The 17,212-nt window shown below is 46.2% G+C and overlaps 1 long non-coding RNA gene across 2 annotated transcripts in view; it reads right to left on the bottom strand.

Annotated features, from left to right (window-relative positions):
- The window catches only part of LOC144586073 (uncharacterized), a 64,865-nt gene extending 48,544 nt beyond the window's left edge, over positions 1 to 16,321 (bottom strand). For both annotated transcript variants that reach the window (XR_013540795.1, XR_013540796.1), the window contains exons 1-3: positions 16,212 to 16,321; positions 13,620 to 13,753; positions 12,627 to 12,732 (exon numbers count right to left, since the gene is read on the bottom strand). This is a non-coding gene — a long non-coding RNA (uncharacterized LOC144586073). The remainder of the gene's footprint in view (positions 1 to 12,626; positions 12,733 to 13,619; positions 13,754 to 16,211) is intronic.
- Positions 16,322 to 17,212: the final 891 nt, after the last annotated feature.

The following is a 17,212-nucleotide window of genomic DNA, read 5'->3' as shown; positions in this document are numbered from 1 at the left end:
CTTCATCTTACCATCATTCTTCAGATCACCATCATCTCCTCTAGAGCACATGCTCCACAATAATTATGTAAGACGCTCACCAGCATTTTGTCTGGACACTGCCAGAGCTTCTAAACAGATGACAGGCTCTTTTTATGCTTTCATTCTCTTAATTTCAAAAGTCCAGTTTCATCCTATCCATCTCTAGATCAATGGTCCACACTGTATCTATGGCTTGCCAGTGGTCAGACGAGTCACTGTCTAATCAGCTTTAGCCTCGCTCCATGGAGTCCTGTCTACCTTGGCTGTATCCAGAGTAGAATCGAGATTCTTGACATTACCATGCAGCAATATGATCCATGCCATCTACCTTTGTGGGGCACTACTGGCTACATGTAGGTACACGCAGTAACACTGGATTTGGCAGAAATGTGTTGGCATCCTTCCTACCGTGACGTCCCACCTGCCAATAAGTAAGCTTGCCAGTCACCCATATGTGTGTATTCACAGAGGCCACGAAGAAGAAAGAAAGGTTACTTACCTGTAACCATGGTTCTTCGAGTGGACCTCTGTGAATTCACACTACCCGCCCATCCTCCCCTCTGTCCGTCACGGGTATCTTATTGTTGTATAACTCTCGTGCCCGGCGGACAAATTGCAGGAACTGAGGGGAATCTTGGGTGGGAGGAGCTTGTGCCTCATGGGGGATCATACCATAAAATTGTTACTTTTAGCTCTGGAATGCTCCGAGAATGTCAGCGCAGGCGCAGACTAAACCCATATGTGTGAATTCACAGAGGTCCACTCGAAGAACCATGGTTACAGGTAAGTAACCTTTCTTTATGCTATTTGGGATAGATTTGTTGAACTTGTATTAGTGAAAGGAAAGGGGAAAGCCTCAATACAATTTTGGAAAGGAAGTTTGTATTTAAAGTAGTGTTCTAATGGGTCCCATGGGTAGGGGGTGCACGGTAGTTTAGACTGTATAGAAAGTATTTTGCACTTTTGTATTTGTTTTTTGTTCTGAAAAATTAAAAAAAATTTAAAAGTTGCCTCTGACTAATGACGGCCCTATGAATAAGTGCTCTCCGAAATGCCCTGTCCTCAATTGCCCTGATTAGCATTTGCAGACTCAAATTTGTGGCTTCCTTTAGGGAATCAGTCCATCTCATATTTGGTCTTCCTCTTTTCCCACTGCCTTCCACTTTTCCCAGCATTATTGTCTTTTCCAGAGAATCCTGCCTTCTCATGATGTGTCCTGAGTAGGATAACCTCCGTTTCCACATTTTTGCCTACACAGAGAATTCAGGCTTGATTTTGATCTAGGACCCACTTGTCCATCTTTCTGGCAGTCCAAGGTATCTGCAAAGCTCTCCTCCAGCACGACATTTCAAACAAATCAGTTTCTTTTTTCATGTCAACTTTCTTCAGTGTCCAGCTTTCACACCCAGACTTGGTGATTGGAAATGCACCAGGATGAACAATCAAGTGCTTGGTCTCCAGAGACACACTCGTGCACCCGATTATTATTTTTTTAACAGTATGCTTTTATAACAGATTACATTCGCTGCTGTAAAAACATAAAAATCCTTGGAAAATTCTGACTGCTGACTTATGTCCCAAAAACATGAGGAGAGGAGGAAAGGACACAAGTCATCAGGAGAGGCCAAGAAGAGAGTTTTTTGAAAGCCAAATTTAAGGGACGTGGTGAAGGGAGAATGGAAGGTGGAACAGTTACTCTTAATTGGAAAAATCTTAAGAATTTGTATTGCAATTCCTAAATTCTCCTTGCTGACTGCGGGATGCTTGGAATTATGTACTCTCTCCCTTAGGAAAGGGCTGTCCCAAACTGTGTCGAAGAGGCAGGTGGATCCTCTGCCCCTCTCCTCCAAAAAAGTGTTCTCCCTTCCCCTAAAGAAAACTCAAAGTAGTGTAAATGAAAAAAATAATAATAAAGGCACAATCTTGGATAGCAATTACTTGCTCAAGGGATATTAACACCTCTGTTTAAGAACTGGCCCTTCTATTCTCAAGATTTCTGTTCAGTGCTTACTGATCAACACGGGGAGCAAAGAAGAGTTTCGGACACACACACCCCTTTGCTCCGATGGCCCCTATGGTCCTGCTAAGGCGGTCTTTGAAAACCCTTCCTTCTTTGCACATTCTTGGTGCTCATTTGAATGCCAGGGACGCTCCTGGGCCATGCGGATTAGGTTGGCTCTCTTCTGTATTCTTCAAACAGAAAACTCTTTGAAAGTGAATTTGCTTGCCACCACCACCACCCCAGGGGAAATTAAATGTTCCCTTACGGGTGGGATTAGGCAGATCAGTGCTCTCTGCGATGCGGAGTCTTATGTATCCCCACCAAAGGAGCAGGCGGGACTGAGGCCAATTTCCCCCAGGGCTACGAGCTTCCAAGCTGCCATGGAAAGGGCTGAAATCAAAGTGACCATCTTTTTCTCAAAGGAGGCTAGGAGAAAAACCACGCAGTGAGACACTGCTAGAAGTCCAAGAGTCAGCCAGTTTTCTCCAACCCACTGAGGCCACTTCTCAGTGCAGCTCTCCACTTCCTTTTGCTGCGGAAACTGGATGGGACAAAATGTGGAGTAAAGAAGCGTTTTCAGCTAAACAAGGTGCACGCTGTCTGCAAACCTTGTTGGGTCACAGATTCTGTCTGCAAACCTTGTTGGGTCACACTGGTGACTCGACCTGGACTTGACTACAGGCTTTTTTCTAAGGACTTGGACTGATTTGCAGCTCAGAACCCAACCGTACCCTCCTTTTTTTTCTGGGCAATAACATTTTTTTAAATAGGGACTCGGACTTGGGACTTGATACCAAAGACTTGGACTTGGGACTCAGACCCAAAGACTTGTCAACATCCCTGGTCTATACATAGTTCAGTGGTTTGGGCATCTGGTTGAGGAGCCAGAAGTTGGGAGTTCGATTCCCCACTGTGCCTCCTTGACAGGGGCTGGACTTGATTATCCATAAGGTCCCTTCCAGCACTGCAGTTCTAAGATTATTATAATAATATTATTATTTGTAAACAAGGTGCAAGAAGGAAGGTGCACCTTGTTTAGAGAAAATATTACCTAAGCATACTGAAAGTTGAGTCATGGCACATGGACTTCTTTCCAATGGCAGCTTAGGAATAGAAATCTACAGAACACCTTCCCCCGCACACTGCTTAATACCTTCAGTTTGACTCTCATCACCCATTGCAACACAAACTAGGAGTCATAAGGACGCAAAACCACAGAGCAAGAAACATCCTCACCTCCACAGAAGCCAAGAAGAAGGAAGACGGACACCTGAGGAAAGCCCTTAAGGCCTGTAGATATTCAAAATGGGTCTTTGACAAGGTAATGTCCTGACCCAGGAGGACAAGGGAACAGTCTGAGACCCAGAGCCAATGGAAGGACCTGGTCATTCCTTACATGGCGGGTGTGTCTGAAGAGCTCAAAATAATTTTTGTTAAACACCACATACCTGTGCACTTCAAACCCACAAGCACACTAAGGCAGAGACTCATCCACTCAAAAGATGGGACACCAAAACCCAGCAAGAGCAATATAGTATTTGCGGTCCAATGCAAAGAGGAGTGTTTGGAGCCCTACACCGAAGAAACCAAACAGCCACTAAACAGGAGAAAGGCTCAGCACAGGAGGGGCAATGGCTCAGGACCACAATCAGCAGTGCCCCTTCATTTGAAGGACAAAGGACACTCATCTGATAACCAAGATGTACTCATTTTGGACCGAGAAGTTACATGTGTGTATAGAAAATCCCTCCCTCAACAGGGGTGGAGGCCTTAGATACAATCTGTCTCCTATTTATCATACTGTCCTTTCATCTGCCCCAGAAATATTAGGACTATACCCACCAGAAAGACCACTGTTAATGACCATTAATGATCTATGACAATGGGTTTCTTCACTGCAGAACTGGGATTATCCCTCACCTCCAGTCCTTTGTCCTTCTAAGGAGCCTATTCAGACCAGGGAGAAGTGAAACCAAGGATATATCAGGGGTCTCCTACCAACTCTCCTCAGACTGAAGAAGCTACTTGGATGAGTAGCAAAATCCCTTGCCATGACCCAACCTCCAGATAACCTCACCTGGATGATGGAGAATCTTCACCGAAATAAGCACACTGTTTTGCCAAATAAAGGCAAAATCAACAGTGACAAAGGACTGAGGGAGTATGATAAAGAAATGAATAGGGATACAGATGTAGTCAACAAACCACCTGTAGATCACCCTTTTTTATCGCTTAATTGTCATCTAATGCAGATGGGGGACTTCCTGAGGTCCAGCTGATACACACACCCCCTCTGACGCAGGAATCACTTCCTCCACTACGAGCACAACTGACAAACAAACAAACAAAAAGGCATCCTGGAAGACACACACACACACACACACACACATGGCATCAGGAGCAATGTCGCCATATTTTTGCTCCCCAACCTGTTTTCTGATGATTCCCAGATTTTGCAGGGGTGGGGAGAGGCAAAAAATCGAGGCCAAAAGCTTGTCAGCAGAGGCCAAAAACTTGGGGGAACTGCATCTTCTATCAAGGATGCAAGGACCCTTTGTGATGGAGTGGAGAATGCCAGTGCGCCGTCCCCGACAATAGAGAACATAGGAGGAGAAGAAAAGACAAACAAAGGGGTGCCAAAGATAAACGACGTGACACTTGACGAAAAGGCGGGAAGATTGGAAATAAAAGACACAGCGGGAAAGACGGAGGTTTGCTTAGCTGAGGGGTTGATAGAGGGGAAATGGGCGGAGCAAGAGGTGTCAATGTGGGAAGAGGATATCAATGAAGAAGGGGTGAGATGGTTCAGTTTGGTGTTGGCAGAGTACGAGGAGAAAAGGAAAGAAGCGCAAAGAAAGGCATTTGAAACAATAAGAACCCAGAGCCTTATAAAGGACTTTCCTAATCTCCAAGTGGGAGGACTCTTGCCAGATCTTGGGACAGGAGAAGAGAAACCCCAACGATATATCATCAGAGAGTGGACCGTGACTGTGGCACCGCGTGAGCAGCGCGAGTTAAGGATCGCCGACAACAGGTTCTACGACAAACCCGATGAGAGAGGGTGGGTACGACACGCATGTTGTGGGGCGACCTGCACCCAAGTACTGTACTCCCCCCCCAAAAAACCGGAATACAAGGAATGGCGTGGGGAACCTCCCCATTAAGTCCCTGGGACTATGAAAAGAGTTTTGTTTCAGACAGTTGCAGCTTGTCTGCCAGAGTTAAAAGGTTTTGATCCGATAAGTGATGTGCAGGCGGATGCGGGCATGAAAAAAGAAGAAAGTTTAAAAGTTATTAAAACAACTCCATTGTCTTTTCCCGCCGAGAACGAGGGGTTGCCCCAAAAGGTAGATGAACCTGATCACACCCTTTTCCATACCTCACGAAAGATTTCAAGAGCATTGCACTGCAGGCCTGCATTTGGCCCACCCCAATCCAGTCTCTTGCCTGTCAGTGCAGTCTTAGCTGTGGGCTAAACCGCAGAAGCCTGTGCTGCAGGGTCAGAAGACCAAGCAGTCGTAAGATCGAATCCACGCGACAGAGTGAGCACCCGTTGCTTGTCCCAGCTCCCGCCAACCTAGCGGTTCGAAAGCATGCAAATGCAAGTAGATCAATAGGGACCACCTCGGTGGGAAGGTAAACAGCGTTCCGTGTCTAAATCACACTTGCCATGTGACCACGGAAAGATTGTCTTCGGACAAGCGCTGGCTCTATGGCTTGGAAACGGGGATGAGCGCCGCCCCCTAGAGTCGGACACGACTGGACAAAAATTGTCAAGGGGAACCTTTACCTTTTTACCTTTATACATTTATTCCAGTCTAATTCCTGGCCCAGGCATGAAACCAAAACAGCATTGGCAGATGACTTGCATTGGGCATGTTTTTAGTTTGGGTTCTCCCAAACCTCCTGGTGGCTTTTCATATATCGCTTACTGTGTTTCTGGATTCACTCTCTGGGCAAGGCGGAGGTACCTCTAACCTAACAGTCTCCTTTTGCAACCTCTATTACAAGGTTTCATCCTGTCCCCATCCACCACCACCCCGCCCCATTTGATGCCACTGGGTGAAGTAATGAAAAGGTCACCAACACTCCACTGCTCTTTTCCACTGCTGGTTAACTCAGAAATAGATTTTTAAAACGATCAGGCTAGGGTGTGGTTAATGGGATGCAGCTGATAATTAAGTACCCATGTACTTTGTGCCTGGAGTTCCCCCCCTCCATTTTCTTAAAAAAACTGGTATATGCATTAGCATTGTTATCAGCCACCACCCTGAACACACGTATCCTATGAAGGGAAGACCATCAAGAACAAGGCTAGGAAATAATTCTGCCTGAACCCATCGCTGGAAGTTTTCAAGACTGGACAGCCATCTATCCGGGATGGTCTGAGGTTCGGGATGGTCTGAGGTCTCCTGCCTTAGACAGGGGGTTGAACTAGGGAACCTCCAAGGTCCCTTCCAACCCTACGATGATTCTATGAAAACCACTGCTATCAGCCAGAGTAGACCATACAAGACTATTTACACCAATAACTTGATTCAAGGTGAGTCAACTTTCTACGTTCCTAAAAAGTGGCATTAAATTCATGATCCCTGCAGCAAAAATGTCACTGGTGATCAAGGCTCAAATCAGGCTGGGAGGGTTAAGTCCAACATCAGTTAGCAAGTCCTTGATCCCAATGGCTTCTATTACATGATACTGTACATCAGGAAGTCCTGAAACCATGGTTTACTGCAGCCGAAGCTGCTGAACAAACTATAGAGCAAAATTCCATGATTTCTTTTTGTCCAAATATAGGCAGCCAGGTCTTTTTGGCTTGGTTTTCTTATTTGTTCCAAGAGAAGCAAGGCAAACCACCCGTGTTTGGGCAGCACGAAAAACAAGCCACAGAACGTAGTTGCTTGTGGAGGCAATTAGGTGATGTGCATAAGTACTCTATGTGTGAACAACAACCCTGGTTTCTCACAATACCCTGGCTTATAATCTTGTTCAATTTCACCCATCAAGTCTCCAAAACCAGGCTCCAAGGATTGTGAAGTGGGTACTACAAGATGGTATGGGTGCTAGCCAATAGGCGCCTTCTAAGTGAAGTCTGTTGCAGCTGATGAAAAAGCAGGCCACGAATACTGTTGTTCTTTCATGGAATTTCTATGCCATGAGTATCCTCTACACAGTGCATTTATGTAAAAAAGCTTTGTTTACTCCATGCACATGTGAGCTAGGCTTCACACAGTGAGAGGGTACAGTCTACTGCTACAATACGTCAGTTACAAAAACTCCAGCCCCCTTGTGTTTAGCAACATAGCTCACCTTTATTCCCTCAGGTTCACCATGCAGGCACATACAGCACCCTAGTGAAGAAAAAGAGTCGTTTGGTGTTTATGTGTTGTTTGTAGAAATGCAGACTTGGCCCATGTCAAGAGCTGCTGAACTATTTCGAGAGTCACTTCAATACCGTGTACAAATTGGCCCAAGGTTAGAAGTCACTTCTCAGCCCTTCAAACAACATGGCAATTCTTTAAAAGTCTGAGCATGACTCATTTTTCTGCATTCAATTATTTCTCCGGCTGAGCCTTCCAGCTATCTTGCAATTCCCAAACTAATACACAGTTATTATATAAACCTGGTTTCCAAGGCAATGCAATCTGAAGACGCTCCACCGCTGCCATCCAATTCGCTCAGCACCACTGGAATGGGTCTCGGAGAAGGCAAGCGTTTTGTGCCTTCTAAGAAACTAACGCACCCGTCTACCCGCCGGCTGCTAGCACTGGGGATCGTGAGACAGGTTCAACATTGATTTCCATCCTGTCTTTCTAGAAGAACCACACACCCCTCACCAGCTCCAAGGAAGTTACAAATAAAAATGTAAATCATTTTGCCTAATGCCAAAGCCTACCATAATTACAGAACAATGAACATAATCACCCATTTACGACAGGTTTTATTTAAAACAATTCAATTCTTCAAAAAAAAAACCCTCTAGTTTATGAATGTGGGATGTCCTACTTCTGTGCCCACGATTCAAAAAGCCAGGAAATGGCCCGATATTTCTGCACCATATCTTGCCCTGCCTTGCCAGCAGGGAAAAAAAGTGCCAAGCTTTACATAGTAAAGGGCAGCCTGAATGTTGACAACACCTATGGTAGCAGACAAGATGGTCTACAGGATCCCCTCTTCTGCTCACTGCTATTCACAAAGTGACACCATACATGGGAAAATCTCAGAAGCTGACTCCTTTCTCTCTCCCCTCTTCCCCCCCCCCATCAGTTAATCAGTTCCATCACTTCTCACCGGAACACAAAGCAATTGTCAAGGCTGTTTTTCAACAAGTCTGAATGATAGTGAGATGGATGCTTCAGACTTGGAGGACATCCAGAAAATATGGTATGACTGGTTTCAGAAAAAGCTAGAGATTAATTTTAGTTGGTACTCTAGGCAAGAACTGTCAGCTGAAGCCAAATGAAGAGCATCAGCATGTGGTCAGAAGATGGGAGTCCCCAGTGGGGTGGGCACCATCTTGATAGTGGCAAGTTTCCTCATACTGGTGGCAGATTGTGCTCAAGGCACCCATTTGCGATAATTTTCAACAGTGAAAGAGAAAACAGGCACAGTAAAACCAGAGGTGGCCAGACAGAAAGTTGGGTGCAGCTAAAAGATGGGGAATCAAGATGGCCCCAATAGATGGGATAGTCTCCTGGGAAAGGGTATGGCTCACTGCAGCGCTCAACAGGAGTATTCTAATTTGGAGGTAAATTACAACAAAGGCTGTATCAGTCTTGTTTGTAATAGTTAACATCCAAATCCCTACTGGTGGTGTTCATGTAACGCTTGCATTAATTCCCCCAAACTAATACAAGTGGCCACAAGACATACCATGGTGTCATCTGGCAGGTGATGGTACGTGACCAAGAGATATACTTGCCACCTTCTCAATTAGCCCCACTAAAGTATGCAAAACGTATGCAAACACCAAAAGGATTCATTGGTGTTAAGCTTTTTCAGAGAGCTCAACACGTAGGTGGCCCCCTGGCTATGACCTCATGAGGTAAGCCAGCATCATGACTATTCGGAGGGGCAGGGGAGAGGGAGGCTGAAGGACATGTCTAACCAGAGGTGCAACCTGAACTGTGGACCTCCCCATTCGCGCTTTTACGCAATTCGCTGTACTGGTTTCCACGCACATCCCCAAATTATGATGAAAATGAAATAAACAGGACCGTGAAAGTAACATCAAGAAAACTGTGCAGGCCACCACAGACTCAAAAAGGGGTTCCCACCAGGGGCTCTGGCTGGAAAAGAGCACTGGAACAATGTTGAAAGGGGGAGCTTGGCAACCTTTTCTTCCAAGGTTCTTGCCTCCACTTCTTGCCGTTCTGGGGAACCATCGGCTCTCCAGAGGTTTTAGACTACGTCTCCCATAACCCCCGCCCACTGGCAAGAGAAAGGAGGGCCGACGGGAATTAAAATCCAAAACAATGGAAAGCCTACAAGCTTCAAACTCCCATTTATATACACGGGATAAGAATGTGTTTGGTTATCCCTGTATTATGGACCGGCCTGCTTTACACCCGTACCCAGTCATGCCATATTTTTAAGAGCTGCATTTGCACCCATTCCTGCGTCACTCGTTGCTCTGAGAAACATGAAAATCTGAAAAAGCCTCTCGTGCCCTCTCAGGGTCACTTTAGAAACCTTAAAATAAGGGAGGCTCACAACGGCCTTTGACTCCTGGAGGGCACAGTCCACATTTGGCCGGCTCCTCCTATAGAAATTCACCTTCCTCCTAAAGCCACCACTGAGATTTCCCTCTTTGTTACCCACAAACGGTTCCATTTCCATCATTGAAGGGACTTAGGAATGGCAGGCAGGTCTTGCTAAGGAGCCTTGTGGCACAGTGGTTAAACTGCAGTACACTGGTGCCTCGCTTAACGAGTGCACCGTATAACGAAGAATCCGTATAGCGATCCCTTTTTGGGGATTGCTATACGGAGCTGCCCCAATCGCCGCACTCGCTTTGCGACGATTGGGGCGTCCGGCGGCCATTTTGGAGCCGCCGAAGAGCTGTTTGGTGGCTCCAAAATGGCCGCCGGATGACCCGAAATGGCCCCGTCAGTGTTTTCACGCCCTCCCCTTGCTTACCAAGGTCGCGAAAACGCTGCGGGGGGCCATTTCGGGTCATCCGCAGCCATTAAAATGGCCGTGGACGACCAGAAATGGCCCCCTGCAGCATTTTCGCTCCCTCAGTAAGCGAGGGGAGGGCGCGGAAACACTGACAGGGTGCCATTTCGGGTCATCCGCGGCCTGACCCGAAATGCCCCCCCCCCAGTGTTTTCGCGACCTCGGTAAGCAAGGGGAGGGCGCGAAAACACTGACAGGCTGCCGGACCAGCGAAAACATCGCTAGAGGGGTAAGTTTTGGCGCCTATTGGAACGCATTAAACTAAGTTTAATGCGTTCCAATAGGCTTTTCCTGCCCCGTACAGCGATGTTTTCGCATAGCGAAGGTTAATCCGGAACGGATTAACCTCGCTATGCGGGGCACCACTGTACTCCCATCGAGACGCTGCTCGTGACTTGAATTCGATTCGGGTGGGCTCAAGTTGCTGGCTGGAGGTTCACTCAGCCTTCCTTCCTTATAAGATCAGTCCACTGAGTACGTAGATGGCTGGGAGCCAGAGACAAAGTATACTCTGCATCATTAACTTGCAAACCATCCAGAGAGTGCTTGAAGCACTATGGGGTGGCATAGAAGCAGCACGCTTTGCTTCTTGTGCAAGTGAAGGAAGAAAAACCAAATGGACCCAGGCTATTCAGATTCAAGACCCAGAAACAACTGAAAGGCAGTGCATCGGATATAAATAGGCCTCATAAGGTTCATCTTGCCCAGTGCCTACACAAGCCTGCCCACCATGGGCCATGTCCACAACTGCCCCAAACGCTCTTAGTGGAGAGCCACCATAACAGATGGCCCACAGGCTGAGCTCTGAATTCAGACATCTATCTCTCCTCCCCCGTGAGCTGAGCAGGAGACACCTTTAGCTAAGGACCTTCTAACGACGGCAGCCCTAGAGGTAGGCCTAAGACAGATCACACGTCACCCTCTCGGCGGCCCAGCCTCACCCCTTCTGAGCCCCTCAACCCTTTCTTTGAAAGAACATTGTTTAACATAAGAAAAATGCATGAGGAAAAAAAACCATTTAATCAACTCCTTAATGATTACTTTAATATTAATCACTGAATGAATCACCCAAGTTCAACAAAAAATGTCTTTTTTAAAAACCTAAGATGCCACATCCGGCATTTTAAAAAATGCTGTGTTTGAAGCTGATGGGGGCTTTCGGTGAAACCAGAAGTGGGCAGCCTCTGGACATGGGGAAGTCGCCCATTTCAGCAAAACTAAGGTGGTTGCCTCAGGCAGCATACATGGGAAGGCGGCAAGAAGGTGCCAGGAGGAGAGATTTGAGGGCCCTGCAGCCTGCCCCACACCTTCTTCCCTCAGGCAAGGTGCCCTCAGTTGTGGCACAGGACGCCATTTCGCTGTCACTCTTGGGAGACCGAACAGCAAGCTCCACGGCTTAAGTCTCTGGCTGTGGAGCCAGAGGTTGGGAGTTTGATTCCCCCACTGGGCCTCCTTGGCAGGGGATGGACTCGATGATCTTCAGGATCCCTTCAAACACTGCAGTTCAAAAATGATAAGCCCACTTGGTTTTGGTCGATGGAACAGGTGGGAGTACCACTGCATTATTTACCTCAGGCAGCAAACAACCGTAGGTCACCCCTGCAGTTCGAACCATACAGGATTATTGAAAGAATGACTCACCTTAAGGAGTCTTCATGTATCGTTTGTTTGTTTCATTTTTTTAAAAAACCTCTATGCAACTCTTCTTCAAATAAGATTTCTGGGACAATCCCTCAAATTGCCTTAAGAATCAGGTGGAGGTGGGTGACGGGACCCCAGAGGCTGCTACCATTGCCGCTGAGCTGGTTTGATTCTGGTTTACAAAATACGACCTTTTATTGTAATTCCTTGTACTGTACTTTGTTCATACTAGATGTGTGCAGATCCGTTCCTCGGCTTGGCCACTTGATGGCAGTATGGGATCACTCATCCTTGAAATATGGCATTAGCACTAATCTGCCACAAGAGGGTGCCACAGTAAAAAAATAGTACCGTATGCTATGCTAAGCATCAGTGCTCAGATCAGGTGTAACCCACTATGAAACACCAAAAAATTGGCCATCATTATTTTCAAGGGGGTGGGGGTGGGCAGCAGAGTTACTCTGCTGCAGCAAAACCATCTCCAAAAGCCAGGCTGAAGTCTACAAACACGTATTCCAAAGTGCTACAAGACTCTTCGTTGTTCTCATCTTATTGGCCTATGAGCTAACACTGCCTGAACACTTTAAAAGCTCATTCTAGCAGAGCGCTGTCAGCTTCTACTGCCTTCCAGAGTGTAACAGAACTTCCTCACATCTGCCGTGCAGCTACAGGGTCTACTCCGTCGACCTCTGTGAGACATTACCATCTTGATGTCCAGGCAAAAAATGATGCTGCTTTTGTTCCAGTGCATATCATTTTATTAAAAATTAATTAAAACACTTACCTCCCAAGCCTGCAAGAACTTTCATTCTATTCCCAAGTTAACACGGATATGAACAATTGAGCAAGAGGTTCATCTTCAGAAGTCCACCGGTATCTTTCTTCTGATCCTATACAGAAACAAAAAGATTAATTTTACACAAACCCAGAAACTATTTTCTTAACAAGAATTGTATGCCTATGGCCCTTTATCTGTTCCTTAATTAGGACAAACAGGCCCCTCTCTCTTGTATCTGTAAACAAGGAATCTGGCAGTCCCTTGTTCAATTACCTCATAAATTTGTGATCTGGATTATTTGCTGACTAATTACAAGGCATATTACCACACACATTTGTAAACACTTGGGTATCTGCCATCCAGGAAACAAAACAGAGGCATATGTTTGTCAATAAGAGCACATTTGAAACAATGAGTAAACATATCCTTTCGAAGAGGTAGCATCACTACAAGATACTTCTAATTATTAACACAACATTGTTAGTGCAGGAGGCAATTTACAGCTCTCCTCCTGAGAACTCTGACAGACTGCAATTAAGCTCATTGATTATCACCGAAGGCCAAACGGCTTTTCCAACCCACAGGAGCAGGAGAAGATTCAAACCTGCATAACTCAGATGCAAGCTAATAATCCAAGCAGATTAGATTATTACAGAAGACGTGGGGAAATGTGCTTTCTCTCAAGGTTATATAAACATCACATGTGATCAAGTTAATTCTTCCCAAGGTTGCCTTTGTCTAAAATATCCATAATTTATTTATTATTATTTATTTAAAATATGTTTAACCTGCCTCTGTCCTTAAAAAAGACCAAAGGTGGCTTATAACAATTAAAAGACGGTAAGAACATTAATAACAATGAATATACAATACTAAAAGAATCAATGAGCACAATACCAAAAACCCATCTGCAACACCAAAATACATTCAAGGCAGTAAAGTTCAACAATGCATTTTTTAAAACCCACTCAGGCAGTCATTGACTCAGAGAAAGCTTGCCTGAAGAGAAAGGTCTTTGCTTGCTTGCAGAAGGGCAGCAAAGATGGGGCCAGCTGGGCCTCCAGTGGGAGGGAGTTCCAGAGTCTTGGAGCAGCCACAGAGAAGGCCCTCTCCTGTGTCCTCATCAGACATATCTGTGAAGGTGGTGGGACAAAAAGAAAGGTTTCTCCTGATCATCATAACATAAAGGAAGATGCAGTCCTTGAGATAGCTTGGACCCAAGTAATTTAGGGCTTTATAGATGAGAAACAGCACTTTGGATTCAAATTCTGCCAAGGCATAGATCATCAGCCAGTGGAGCTGCTGTAACAGGGGGATTACAAATAGTTTAATAATCTCCCCTGCTGGTGATGATCCGGGACCCAGCCAAGGCCATACAGGTGGCAGGGCATTTAACCCTCTCAGATACAAATGCTCCACAGGATCTCAGCGAACCCATTTCCTAGAAATCGCAGTGAGGATATGAACTCTAAACACCCAGCTCTGCAACCAAGCGTTCCAAACGATAAGGTATATACCAGCTCACCGTATACAAGAGTACATTATTGTTATTAGGTGCCACCAAGTTGTCCCAATTTACAGGGTTTTCAACGTACAGGAGATGTTCAAAGAGTGAATGATCCTTGCCATGCACACACCCTAGCAGGTATTTGAACCCAGATCTCCCAAGTCTGTGTCTCGGTGTCGTACTGAGTTACCTAAACGAATCTACCCAAGCAATGCACAGTACAGAGACACAATCACAGCACAATAAAATAGTAGATACACAGCGTACCTAGATAAACAACTGGCAACATCAGCCCTCCAGATCAGCAAACATTTCTTTGAGCACATCTGGTTGAAAGCAGGTGTTATTAAGATGTGCCCACAGATCATAATTCAGATTATTCCTAGGGGCAGACTATTCTAGACAGCAGGGAGAACCACATTTAACCATTTATTTTTGAGTGAACAGCATATTAATCTGGAGGCATGAGGATGGCCAAAAACTAAACACCCTCCCTGTCTTTTGGTAGACAGGAAGTCCAAAGACGAAGCTGGATCTTATGTCATTCTCTGACTCTATCCTAGAACATCCAGCATGATGAACCCTCATTTCACGGAAACTTTTCCCCAGCCTCGCTCCATATCGCTCATTGGGGGGCAGCAGTTAGAAAGTGTAAAGACATCATTATGGCATAGGGTTGATTTTATTAAATATTACCACCACCACCCCCAAAAAAAGTAGGACAATAGAATGGCTAGTTTCATTTTCAGTACAGGTTCTGTCTCAGCCATTCTTTTAGATTTTCCCAGCAGGATCTCGTTGCCAATTTGTGTGTGTATTAAGTGAAATCCCATTCACAGCACTGAAGCGCCCCTAATTAACAAGGTGCTGGTTATATACCTGCTTGTGCACCTAATCAGGGGATAGACATGCAAGCAAGAAAGCAACTGGCATCATGTTAATTGGGGGCAACTCACTGCTGCTGGTTTAATGCAACGTCACTTAAAATTTGTAAATTACTATAGTAATAGGATTATGGTGGTGAATAACACTTACACAGACTGCTAACATTACACTATGTCTTTCCTCTCTATCAGTGCTCTCTGCAAGATGAGCAAATGTTACTTTCCATCCAGTGTTTTGCTCCTCCTAAATTGCCATTCACTTTTCAAGCATATCATATGAAAATGAAGTTCACAATGTTCAACATCTAACGGTTCTCTCTTTCTATGTAAGGAAAGCCCTGATCACCACTGATCTTGGGGCAGTTTTCTACTAGATGAAAAGGCCAGAATCCAGAGAGGACAGTTTCCATGTGGTCTTTTTTTTTCTCATTTGAAAAGATTTCTCATCTGCCCATCCACAATGCAATATGCTTTAGAGACAAAAGTTTCGACCCTCAAGTCACTACTACTACTACTACTACTAGTATCTCTCAAAGGTAGAGGATGATGGGAGCTGCAGTCCTTTTCTATCTGAAGCCCAGAGGCGGAGAGGAGGGCTCGCTTTTTTTGGGGGGGGGATGTTGATAACCCTTCGGGGCGCAGGAGAGGGTCCTTCCCTCCAGCCCGAAAGGAGGGCTCTTGTGACCCTAAACGCCCCGTTTGCCAAAAGAAGCCCCGGTCCATTCCTGAACCGCTTCGCCCTGGGGGGATGATGGTGCCTCTCCTTCCTTGCAAGGGAGAAGGCAAGGCTGAACTTTACTCCCGACGCCTGGGAAGCAGAGACACCATCATCCCCCAAAGGGCACAAACGGGCCATTTAAACCCGGGGTTCTCAGTCTCCCGGGCCACTCGGGGAGGGGGGGGGTGTTCTTGGGACTACAACTCCCAGCAGCCCCGGCCAGCAGAGCTTCTGGGAGTCGCAGTCCAAAACCACCTGGGTCTCCCAAGGGGAGAACCGCGGGTTTAAAGGCTACGCCTGCACTTTTCTTTTGAAACCGGAGCCCAAAATGCAGGCAAACATCCCCAAAAACGAAAGCATTTCACTTTTTTTTAGCTGACCCGGGACATTTTACTGACTTTATATCTAAAACGGTAAATATCACATTTGCAAAGGTGGGCGAGATGCCACCCACTGTGAAACAGCCCGAGGGGGGGAAATACCTAAGCATACGGAGAGAGTCAGCCATTCGCACGTGCTTAAAAACCCAGGAACGCTCAAACGACGCGCCACCGTCACCTCCTGCGAAGGGTTAAAAAAAAATAAGAGCCGGCCTCTCGCGCTCCCGACGTTCCTTCCGGCTCCAGACGCCGCCTCTCATTGGCTGCCTCCTCACGACAGGACGGCGCCGTCGCCCAAACAAATTCTACGCTAGGACGATTCGCTAGGAGGGATCGAGGGGCGTGGCTTCCCACCCGAACTCGCCCTGTCAATTATAAAGAGAAGAGCGATGACGTACTTCCGGTCCTCGTGAGAATGCCAAGCTAGAGAGGAGAGTACAGACGGTGCGAGTTCTTTTTTTCCCCCCCAACTCGACTTTGCGCCGGAAACTCGCTTGGGGGCCGGAAATGTTTGCGGTTTGTGTGACACTTTCTGGCAGTACCCTTTGGCAGGAAGTAGCGAAATAGGGACGGGGAGGGGGGGGAAATGGCTAGGCGGCCTTACCGTTAGAAGGAATGGCGCCTGCGCAGACGGCTTCTAAAAGTAGTGACCGCTAGAGGGCGGTGCCGTACCGAGTTACCGACTAAACCTGTCCAAACTCATGGGGCTTCATTGCAGTCGACAAATAAAACCTCAATTCACTTCCCTCTCTGAGTATTGTTGTTTAGGCCCTCCTGTCTTCCACTGCCTCCTGGAGTTGGGTTAAAGTCATGTTGGTTAAGAGCAAGAGATTCTGTTTATTCAGAAATAACTTCCACTATGTGAATGCAACGCAGTACATAAATAAGCCAAACAGAAAGTGCTGAACAAATACAGTACTGTGTTACAAAACAAACTCTATTTTAGCAGTTATATTTTTAAAGATTGAAATCTAGTGGTTTACAAAAGACCAGGATTCAAAGAGCTCCTTGTTGTTGTTGTTGTTGTTTAGTCATTAAGTCGTGTCCAATTCGTGACTCCATGGACCAGAGCACACCAGGCCCTCCTGTCTTCCACTGCCTCC

This window comes from Pogona vitticeps, chromosome 1 (assembly GCF_051106095.1).
Source record: "Pogona vitticeps strain Pit_001003342236 chromosome 1, PviZW2.1, whole genome shotgun sequence".
NCBI lineage: Eukaryota > Metazoa > Chordata > Lepidosauria > Squamata > Agamidae > Pogona > Pogona vitticeps.
Note: the sequence above shows the minus strand (reverse complement) of the source record. Positions and strands in the feature narration are given on the sequence as shown.